The sequence below is a fragment of the Phoca vitulina genome, unplaced genomic scaffold (assembly GCF_004348235.1).
Source record: "Phoca vitulina isolate PV1807 unplaced genomic scaffold, GSC_HSeal_1.0 scaffold49, whole genome shotgun sequence".
NCBI lineage: Eukaryota > Metazoa > Chordata > Mammalia > Carnivora > Phocidae > Phoca > Phoca vitulina.
The window spans coordinates 998762-1011020 of record NW_022589752.1 but is presented as its reverse complement, the minus strand read 5'-3'; positions in this window follow the sequence as shown (position 1 = coordinate 1011020).

Below are 12259 nucleotides of genomic sequence, written 5' to 3'. Positions count from 1 at the left end.
TCCTTCTCCCTCTGCCTGCCCCTCCCCCTGCTTGTACTCTCTCTCTCTGTGTCAAATAAATAAAATCTTTTTTAAAAATTTAAATAAACTTTTTAAAAAATGTAAAAGACATGAATACTCTGTTCTTCTATTCCCTCACCAAAATGAAAAAGGAAGAGCTTCTAAATGCTTAGATTTTCAGAGATGCTGTATAAAAATGAGCCTGCACCTGTTCTGTACTTCACAACTTTAAGACAGCTTAAGGGGTCTGGCCATGTATAAAACTACAACAGCCACATTAAACATCTAAGAAAGGCTGTGCTACTTATATGCGTGCTCAGTTATAAGAGCTAATTAATATTTAACTCTATAAAATATGTCTATTGGTGCTTGTTCTAGCTTGCCTCTCTTTCCTATTCCTAGAATTAGATTATTACTCCATTATTTCACATAATAGATGAAGTCCTTGAGAGCAAGAATTCTGTCCTTTTTGTCTTTACATCATCTTCCATGGTCTCAAGGTAGTGTCTTGCATATTGTAAATTACAATTATGGATTTAATTGAACAGAGAAATTTTCATTTTAATTTTAACCATCTAGGGGCACCTGGGTGGCTCAGTCGGTTGGGCATCTGACTTCGGCTTGGGTCATGATCCCAGGGTCCTGGGATCAAGCCCTGCATTGGGCTCCTTGCTCAGCAGGGATCCTGCTTCTCCCTCTGTCTATTATTCCCTTGCTTGTGCTCTCTCTCTCTGACAAATAAGTAAAATCTTTTAAAAAAATATTTTAACCATTTAAAATATATAAGGGGAAAAGCTTTTAAAAATCCGTATAGGAGGGCGCCTGGGTGGCTCAGTTGGTTAGGCGACTGCCTTCGGCTCAGGTCATGATCCTGGAGTCCCGGGATCGAGTCCCGCATCGGGCTCCCTGCTTGGCGGGGAGTCTGCTTCTCCCTCTGACCCTCCTCCCTCTCATGTTCTCTGTCTCTCATTCTCTCTCTCTCAAATAAATAAATAAAATCTTAAAAAAAAAAAAAATCTGTATAGGAGTGAGGCACTTTGCTGGCTCAGCCGGTAGAACATATGACTCTTGATCTTGGGGTTGTGACTTTGAGCCCCACATTGGGCAGAGAGATTACTTTAAAAAAAATAAAATAGGGGCACCTGGGTGGCTCAGTTGAGCATCTGCCTTTGGCTCTGGTCATGATCTCAGGGTCCTGGGAATGAGCCCCCCGTCAGGCTCCCTGCTCAGCAGGGAGTTTGCTTCTCCCTCTCCCTCTGACCCTTCCCCTCCTTTGTGCTCTCTCTCTCTCAAAATAAATAAAATCTTTGAAAAATGAAATAAAATAAAAGACTATTTGTTTAAAAAAATCTTTATAGGAGTAATGAAAGGTGATGCACCTTACCAAATGTTGAATCATTTCATAAAGCCATAAATTGTGAGGCTGACACAGGAATGAATAGATCAAAAGAAAAAAGAAGAGAAAGAGAAAAAATCAAGTATATATGGGTAGTTAGTATGCAATAAAGGTAATATTTCAAATCAATGGGGGAAAGCAGACTAATTTAAAAATAATATTGAGATTATATTTTTCATAGAATTTGATGAAGAGGGTTTACCAGTCCTTATTATTGTTCTTCAAGTGGTATTAATTAAAAGTTCACAAGTGTTGATCAATACTTTATCTCAATTCTATAAATCAGTGGCAAAAACATCACCTTACACGTAAAAGAACAGATATTTCGCCTACTTTAAATCCATTTTTCCTAGGATTTACCTGATGATTGGCATTTAATAGGCACTTAATAATAATTTGTCAGATAATAAAATAGGTAATAGGATAAATATGTTCTGCATTACAGTTTAAAACAATTTTTTCAGGGACGCCTGAGTGGCTCCGTCGGTTAAGTGTCTGCCTTCAACTCAGGTCATGATCCCAGGGTCCTGGGATTGAGTCCCGCATCAGGTTCCTTGTTCAGAGGGGAGCCTGCTTCTCCCTCTGCCTGCCGTTCCCCCTGCTTGTGCGTTTTCTCTCTCTCTGACAAATAAATAAATAAGATCTTTAAAAAAACCCAATTTTTTCAGACTCCTAAGGTATACTGATTTGAATAATCACTCTATATTGTTTTACTACCATTCCAACTTTCCCAGATGTACCTAATTAGTTTAACATCAATTCCTAAGTTAAACATCTAATATCTCTCCTCTTATGCCTACTCCATATCCCATAAAGAGTGTTTAAAACGATATTTTGATAGTCGTAGGTAAGGATTTCAGAGCAACTCTGTGTGCACACAAATTACAAAAGGCTAATATCTACTACCTGTATAATCACCACATATGAAAAACACACAAGTAAGGACCATTTACTGCAGCTTCAGATTTTATTCTATCTTGTCCAAAGGACATAGTTTTGCTTTCTAGCTCTTTAAAGCATATTACACAGAGATTAGAGACGTAATGAAGGAGTTTAAAAGGATTTGAGATTTGTAGTTAGACATCCTGCTATAGAATTTGAGAAACTTATTTAATCTTTTTGAACCTCAGTTTCCTTATCTGCAAAACAGTGATAATAACAGTGATGTCAAGAAGATTTAAATAGATGGTTGTCAAATATTCGAAATAATAGCTGGCCCTAATAAGGGCTCAAATCTCAAATATGTTGTGAGTCCTTATTACTAGATGTTTATCTGAACTAAATGAAATGGTACATAATAATTAGTTATTATTAAATGAGATGGTTCTGGGCACCTGGGTGGCTCGGTGAGTTAAGCATCTGCCTTTAGCTAAGGTCATGATCCCAGAGTCCTGGGATCAAGTCCCTCATGGGGCTCCCTTCTCAGCGGGGAATCTGCTTCTTCTCTCCCTCTACCCCTGTCCTCCCCGCTCTCTTTCTCTCTCTCTCTCTCAAATAAATAAATAAAATCTTTTAAAAAATAAAAATAAATAAATGAGATGATTCTACTATTACTAAATAGTAGAAGGTAAAAGACTTTCTTAACTTAACCCAGGGGAATTGTTCCAATGTTTTGACATTAGTTCAGTAAATGAATTTCAAAACCCAGAACTGAGTTATGGCTTTGAGGTCTGCCTATCCCGAGGATGTTTCTTTCTTCTTTCCTAGGGATAGATTTATCAGAGCTTAAAGGAGAATATTCTGTAAGGAGAATATCAAGGACCTACTTTCACTGGCCCTTTGTAATCCACTAGGTCTGCTCATGTTACTCTCCTTTTCTTCCCATTGTATATTTTAAAGCTGCCCTGAGTAACATGACCTGGAAAGAGAGCACAATAGCAAAGAATGAGGAGTGACATAGTGACTGGTGGCTCGGTGATAATGTCCGCAAGTCACCTAAACCCAAAGCAGATGCAGAGAGATTGGCCATTGTTTTGGAGGACTTATGGATATGAAAATTCTGAAGATTGCTGCTCAAGAGTTAAATGAAATACCAGGCGTTTTGTTTTGTTTTGTTTACTTTGTTTTGTTTTTTAAATGAAGATGGGCAGAATGATCCCTATTAATCGTAAACTGGCAAGATAAACCAGGATGCCTAGGTAACCACTAGATAAGAACTTATCAGGCAATCCAGTAATATAACAATCCAGAAGACCTTTAAGTATAGCAAAGCTAAATCCTGATGGTTTAAAAAGGACAAAGCCTACTGAACTAATTAATTAACTTTTATGATGGTGTCAGGCCATTAGTGACAATGAGGAAACATTGGATTTCATGTATTTGGACTTTGGTAAAATGTGATTCTTTCTTCTTGTCAACATGTTAGGACCATAAGGCCTAGAATCTGGTATTAGGTAGTAGAGAGAATTATACAGTAGAGAGAAAATTGACTGAATATCTTATCCAAATAGTTTACAGTACCACAGCTGCCAAAATATGCCAAATGGGGTTACTTAAGGATCAGTCTCAGGGATTTTCAATCTATGTGACAAGTATGAGACATTTTACAAAAACCAGGAGTAGTGGGGCGCCTGGGTGGCTCAGTCGTTAAGTGTCTGCCTTCGGCTCAGGTCATGATCCCAGGGTCCTGGGATCGAGCCCCTCATCAGGCTCCCTGCTTGGCGGGAAGCCTGCTTCTCCCTCTCCCACTCCCCCTGCTTGTGTTCCCTCTCTCGCTGTGTCTCGCTCTGTCAAATAAAAAAAACAAAAACAAAAACAAAAAAAAAGGAGAAGTTTCTACCCACTCCTACAACTTTGAGTCAGTGTCCAGAAATAATAATAGCTAAACCCAATTACACCTTCTTGACCCAAAGCCATATGTCTGAAACAAATATATGAGAGGTGACCGATACACAGACCTTCAGATGGAAAAAAAATCAAAAGTTGGGTGGGGGGAGGGAAGGAGAAGAGGCAGAATGGTAGAAAAATCCAATTAATATAAAGTTTCCTAGCTACCCATAAAAGAAATATAAAACTTATGTATTATATAGACACGAATTGATTTTTTTTTAAAGATTTTATTTATTTATTTGTCAGAGAGAGAGAGAGAGCACAAGCAGGAGCAGCGGCAGGCAGAGGGGGAAGCAGGCTCCCGGTTGAGCAGGGAGCCCGACGTGGGGCTTGATCCCAGGACCCCGGGATCATGACCTGAGCTGAAGGCAGACGCTTAATGACTGAGCCACCCAGGCACCCCAAATTGATTCTTTTAATGTTAATTGTATTTTGTGTTGATCATAAAATAATAAACATTAAAACAGAACACATGCCGATTCATACAAAATCAAAATTATTTACCTGTGGTTGAAAAGAAAGGTCAAAAATTAAGAAACAAAGAAACATCCTTCTAAATAAAAACTGAGTCAAAAAGGAAATTTAAAATACATTATTTGGGAAATAATTGATATGAAAACAATATACACAAGATGGGCTGCTGCTAAATCAGAACTTACACTTGTGGGTTAATTTATGACTATTTTGTCATCAAAATAGGAAAAAAGATAAGCACTGTGTTTATCATTTTAAAACACCCTAGGTGGGCATCTGGGTGGCTTAGTCGGTTAAGCAAGGACTCTTGATTTCATCTCAGGTCTTGATCTCAGGATCATGAGTTTGAGCCCACACTGGGCATGGAGCCTACTTAAATAAACAAACAAACAAACAAATAAATAAATAAAATTAAAACACCCTGGGGAAGGAAAGGTGGGGGCACAATGAGACCCATAAAATCAATCTCTCTCTGAACTCAGCCAAGGCTCTCTTAGATAGAATATAAAAGTGTATGGGGTGCTGGGTGGCTCAGTCAGTTAAGAGTCCAACTCTTTTTTTTTTTATTAGAGATTTCATTTATTCACTTGAGAGACAGAGAAAAAAACACGAGTGAGGGGGGAAGGGCAGAAGGAAAGAGAGAAGCAGACTCCCTGCTGAGCAGGGAGCCCTGAGCCAAAGGCAGACACTTAACCAACTGAGCCACCCAGGCGCCCCTAGAGTCTGCCTCTTGATTTTGGATCAGATCATGATGTCAGGGTCGTGAGATTGTGCCCTGCCTCAGACTCAGTGCTTGGTGTAAAGTCTGCTTAAGATTCTCTCTCTCCCTCTCCCTCTGTTCTTCCCTGCTCCCGCACTGCCCCCCCCCACAGCTCACACATTCTCTCTCTCTCACTCTCTTTCTCAAAAAAAAAAAAAAAAAATGTAAATGGGATCTATACCCCTCCAATAACTAGTATGGAAGAAAAAATATTTTTTTAAAAGATTATATTGGCAATTGCAACAAAAAGAATAAATTACCCAGAAATAAAAATGTGCAAGAATTCTTTTTCCTATAGTACACGCTAATTTTTAAAAACTACAAAATATTAATATGTATAAAGAAAAAAATCCTGTATTTTTTTCTACTCAGCAATAATTATCAATAACATTAGCTTCAGATGATTTGGTTAAAATAATTTAATCCAAATGGCAATTAGCCAAAACATATTCCCAGTAACTTTAATTTTCAAATGTGATGCCCCATTTAACAATTTGTCAGTATTTATTTATATTATTTTTGTTTATTGTTTAAACCATGGAGATTTGGAAAACTATATGTTAACCGCAATAAAACATAGTCTATTCTGAATGATAGTTGTGACTTCAAAAGTTTTCAGATTATTGCACCAAAATGATTAAGGTTTGGGAAACATTTAAATGGCTTTTGAGACTTCATGGCATAAGATAAAATCTAAATAAATCAAATTATTTGTATTGGGAAGCTAGTCAAAATTTTACAATGATTTAAAATGTCTTTTGGAACCTCTGAAATGGAAACACAATTAAGAGACTTTTGTGAAGCAGATAAAATGAAATTGGTTGTCAAATAATATTACTGTGTTAAATTCTGCCAAGTAACTGGTAGAATTTACATGGGAAATGTTCCTTTGAATCCCATTTGAAATTCTAGAGCCTGAAGTAAAAATGATTCTGACCATTATGGGTTAAGCTATACAATTTAGTTGTTAATAATAGGCCCTTTACTAAAATTCTCAAATCCTAAAAGCTCTAAAACCCAAAAGTTCTTTTTGACATTTATCACAGACTAATTAACAATTCAGAGCTAAACTGAAATCAAATTCCTTATAGTCCTCATTCATTCCACTTTGTGTGAATTCATAAATTTAAATCAGGTATATTCATTTCTTTGCTTATAAGGAGGTTCCCAGACTCTGCTGGAAATGTTATACAAATTTGCTATATGCTCTCATTTACCTTTCTAAAATCTGAAAAATTCTGAATTCCAAAACATATCAAACCTCATGGATTTTTGATAAGGGGTATGGGCTTGTAATATTTAACGTTTTTTATAATGTATATTCTGTACCAGACTACTCTAAATGCTTTATTTATTTTACCTGAATTCATCTCACAATACTTATAAGAAAGGTACTATTCTATTTTACAGATGGGGAAACTGACACAGAGAATGGTGATATAATTCACAAAGCTAGTAAGGGGTGAAACCTAGATTCATATCATTGCTCCAGTCAGACACCTGGACTAGCTCAGCTGGCTTTTGAATCAGAGGGCAAGACTTACTTAGCAGGTAGGTAAAACAAAGCTAGTTTAATGACTATTCATACTTAGTTTTCTCATTGTAAAATGAGAATGATATTACTAACTAGCTTATCAGATTATTACCTCGATTAAATAAGACATGTAAATCGCTTAACGCAATGGCACATAGTATCTACTCAATATGTTTGCTATTGTTAATAGAGTTGGTCAGGTTATGTCAACCTGAACTACCAGTCACAATGGGGACCTCGAAACACTTAAAGGCAACTTAAATTTTGCATCAGTAAAAAGAAAATATCTGGGATGCCTGGGTGGCTCAGTCATTTGTGTCTACCCTCTGCTCAGGTCACGATCTCGGGGGTCCTGGGATCAAGCCCTGAGTCAGCCTCCCTGCTGGGAGTCCACTTCTCCCTCTCCCTCTGCCCTTCCCCCTACTCATGTGCGTGCAGATGCACGCGCAGGCTCTCTCTCTCTCTCTCAAATAAATACATAACATCTTTAAAGAAAAAAAAGAAAATGTTTGGAGTACCTAGGTCTGTGTTTATAACTTAAAAAAAAATAATATATCCAAATGAAACCCATTTTTTTCTTGTGCTGTGGTTTATATAACACTGTGACACAGAGTAGATAATAAATATTTCTTGAATGAACAGTGTTGCAAAGTTATAAAGAGGTAACCGCATGTTTCAAATTGTGAAATGTTGATTCTGAGTCCATACAAGATACACATCACTGAAAGCCTTGGTAGATAATGTTAGATAATAAAATGTTAATGAGTTCATTGACTTCCTATAAACAAATAGTAGAGTCCACAGTACATATTTCATTAGGGTTGTACTGAAGAACATCTTACCATACTTACCTGGCAAGATGTGCAATAAAGAGAAAAAAGAACAGAGCATTCCTTCCCATTCTAAGTCCCTCAGGCCACAAACTGGCTGACATAGGGGAAGGGAGACACTCTGGTGAGCAGAACCCAGACCTAGTGGGTCAAACTAAATTGAATTTTAAATAACTGAATATGACTGGAAAGCTCTGGGATCTGACTGAGATATCAGTAAGAGACGAATCAGGGGATTTTGACAGAAGAGTTTAAGTCATTTAGAAAAATGTAAGTTTTATGTTCACACCATACTGAGGGGAGACTGCTTATTAAACTAGTTTTTGTTTTTTAAAGATTTTATTTATTTATTTGACAGAGAGAGACACAGCGAGAGAGGAAACACAAGCAGGAGGAGTGGGAGAGGGAGAAGCAGGCTTCCCACTGAGCAGGCAGCCCGATGTGGGGCTTGATCCCAGGACCCTGGGATCATGACCTGAGCCAAAGGCAGACGCTTAACGACTGAGCACCCAGGCGCCCCATTAAACTAGTTATTGTATATTTTTCTGGTAAAAGGGCTTCGAAAAACTTTTAGAGCCCTTAAAGATTTTAAGAGCCCATAAGATACTTCAGAATGATTTATAATATATATGAATCACCTGACATTAACATTCGTAACAAATAACTTGTATACCAAAACTGTTACATTATTTATTTCACTTAGCTTTATCATGCTAGAATACCACTTGTGAATTGTGTTTAATAATTTATCATAAAAACAGTGGAACACCTAAAATATGTCCTTCCTTTGATTGGTACCCCAAAAAAACTCCTATTCATATTTCAAGATCAGTACAGACCAATAAAATGAAAAGGCAAAGGTGTCTGGTTGTCTCAGTCACTAGAGCACATGACTCTTGATCTTCGGTTGTGAGTTGAGCTCTACATTTGGTGTAGAGTTTACTGAAAAATAACATCTTTAAAAAAAATTAAAATAAAATGAAAAGGCAACCTTTGGAAGGGTAGAAAATATTTGCAAACTATGTATCTGATAAAGGATTAATATCCAAAGAGCAGATTGGTCAATGCTTGGGAGGAGGGGGGATGGGGAAAGAATAACTGAATATGGTCAAAGAGCACCAACTTCTAGTTATAAGATGAACAAGTTCTGGGGATCTAATGTACAGCATGGTGACTATAGTTTTGTTTGTTTGTTTGTTTTTATTGAGAGAGATAATGATAGAGAGAGAGCATGAGAGGGGGGAGAGTCAGAGGGAGAAGCAGACTCCCCGCTGAGCAGGGAGCCCGATGCAGGACTCGATTCCGGGACTCCAGGATCATGACCTGAGCCGAAGGCAGTCGCTTAAACAACTGCGCCACCCAGGTGCCCAGCATGGTGACTATAGTTAACAATACTGTATTATATACTTGAAAATTGCTAAGAGTAAATCTTGAAGTTTCTTATTACACAAAAAAGTAACTTTATGAGGTGATGCCTGTGTTAACTAACCTTATGGGTGTTAACCAACCTCATTTCACGGTATATACATATACCAAATCATCATATTATACACCTTAAACTTACACAATATTATATGTCAATTTATATCTCAATAAAGCTAGGAAAAAAAGAAAAGGAACTGTTTGGAACTAGATAGAGATGGTCATTGTATAACATTGTGAATGTGCTAAGTGCCACTGAATTGTTCAGTTTTAAATGGTTAATTTTGTTATGTCAATTTCATTTTAATGAAAACAGAAAGTAAAAGACCAGTACAAATGTCGCCTTTAGTAAAGTCACAAGTAATATACTTCCATTTCATCCTGTATTATAATTATCTATTTATGTTTCTTTTCCCCTAACTGGATGTATGCTCTGTAAAGGTAGAAACTACATTTATTTGTTTTTGTATCCCCTGCCTAGAACAATGCCTGCCACATAGTAGGCACTTAGAAAATGATTGAGTTAAAAAATAAGTTGTGATAGAAATAATCTATGAGAGGCATTTTAAACAAAATTTTAATATCAGTGGCAAAATAGTACCCAATTATATGTCCTGTACTGTTTGTGTTTTAGACCTGTGACAAATGAAAATGTCTTTTCTAGGTGAGAAAATAAACTGTGTTCTATGGTTAACAAGATTGAAACTCATCTCGACTTTAAGGAATAAACAAATCAATTTGGTTTTAACTGTAAAAAAAAAAGAAAATGATTGAGTTAATTAAAGAATTAAATAAGTTATATGTATTTCTCATCATGAAAGTTGAAGTTAAGTTTTGGATGACTAGCACATTTTGGAAAAGTCATTGATGTTCCTGAGCATGAAGTGCTGAATGTGCCAGGTTATTCAGACCTTTTTCATAAGATTACAGGAGATTTACCTAACAGAGCTGATAATTGACTTCATTTCTCACCAAATTACTGACACTAATATACCTGTTAAAATTATGAAGAACTTCCAAGTTGTGTTGGCTTTTTAAAGATCACTTTGTTTACTTCAGGCTGTGACGAATTTATTACTGTGAAGTCAGTGAAACAGTTCTAAGAGATCTTAATTTCCCGGTAACCTGATAGCGAGCTAGATGGTGGAATATGACCTAAGGCTTGCAATTCTACACGATTGTTTAACTTCTTCAAGTAACTCATTAACTATTTGCACTGTGAATATAAAATGCATGATGATTTTGAAGTAACTAAATAGACTAATAAATGTTTATGGAAATAGGAAATTCTTCATAATTTTATGCTCTTAGAGGGCTCTACTGCTTGTGAGTTGTCTTTCATTCACTGGGATATTCCCTCAAATATTTCCTTTGTACATAACTATTCCAGCCTCAGATGTGGTGTGGTTAGGGTTGTAAAGCCTTCATCTCATAACAATGGAACTTTCAATTTGGCATGTACTCAAATATGTGCTAGGAAATATTCTTCAAAGAAATAAACATAGTGATGCAGTGATGAATTAAAAAAAAAATTTAGTAAGAAGCAAAGTTAATATTGTTTAGTTTAGATTCTTATACATGATGGTATACCTTCAAGATTTTAACTAAAGTAACATTAGTATTAATATGGTTATTTTCTCAGCTTTACAACTCTGGTTACAGGTCTCCTCCTATCTGTTGACTTAGATAAATTGTCTAATATAGACATAAAATTTCCTCAAATAAAGGTGAATATTTTCAGAAAAAGTCTTGTTCATCTTTTGTTTCCTGACAAAAAAAGGAACCTGGACTAATTATTTTACAATTTAAGACTATTTGAACTGAACTGCTATTAAAGAATCTTCTTTGTTGGGGCGCCTGGGTGGCTCAGTAGTTTAAGCGTCTGCGTTAGGCTCAGGTGAGGTTAAGCGTCTGTCTTCGGCTCAGGTCACGATCCCCGGGGTCCTAGGATCGAGTTCCACACCGGCTCCCTGCTCAGCTGGGGTCTGCTTCTCCTTCTGCCCTTCACCCCAATGGTGCGTGCTCTCTAACTCAAATAAATAAATAAAATCTTAAAAAAAAAGAATCTTCTTTGTTTTTGATACATAAGTATGTTTTCCACACATGGATGAGTATCTCAACGAAAGAAAGTAATAGTTCCACTGAACTGAGTTCAAATCAGCCCCTTATAGGATTGTTATTAATTTATAGTGTCATTAAAATAAAGACAAAAGAATAAATACTCTTTTAATGAGGGTGTGGATAAATATAACCTGAAAATCTAGGCTGATTATATATGTGCCTCCTGGGAGTTAAAGTAATAGGTCAGTTACTAGTATACAACTAACGTTTATTGAACATTTCTCTATGCTAGCCAGTGATCTGCACACTTTATGAACATCACTAACCTTCACAAGCACTCTGTGAGAGAGAACCATGAGGTACATAGCTCTCTTCAAGAAGAGAAAAAGTTTTAACTAAAACTTAGCAATATTAGGCAATTGAATCTATTCTTAAAAGGTATTTCCAGGGGCGCCTGGGTGGCTCAGTCGTTAAGTGTCTGCCTTCGGCTCAGGTCATGATCCCAGGGTCCTGGGATCGAGCCCCCCATGGGGTTCCCTGCTCGGCGGGAAGTCTGCTTCTCCCTCTCCCACTCCCCCTGCTTGTGTTCCCTCTCTCGCTGTGTCTCTCTCTGTCAAATAAATAAATAAAATCTTAAAAAAAAAGATATTTCCAATTATTTTCTTTTTTTTAAGATTTTATTTATTTGTCAGGGAGACAGACAGAGAGAGAGCACAAGCAGGGGGAGTGTCAGGCAGAGGGAGAAGCAGGCTCCTTGCTGAGCAAGGAGCCTGACATGGTGGGGCTTGATCCCAGGACAATGGATCATGACCTGAGCCACCCAGGCGTCCCTCCAATTATTTTCTTTTTTTTTCTTTAAAGATTTTATTTATTTATTTGAGAGAGAGGGATCACAAGCAGGGGGGAGGTGTAGAGGGAGAAGCAGACTCCCTGCTGAGCATGGAAACCGATGT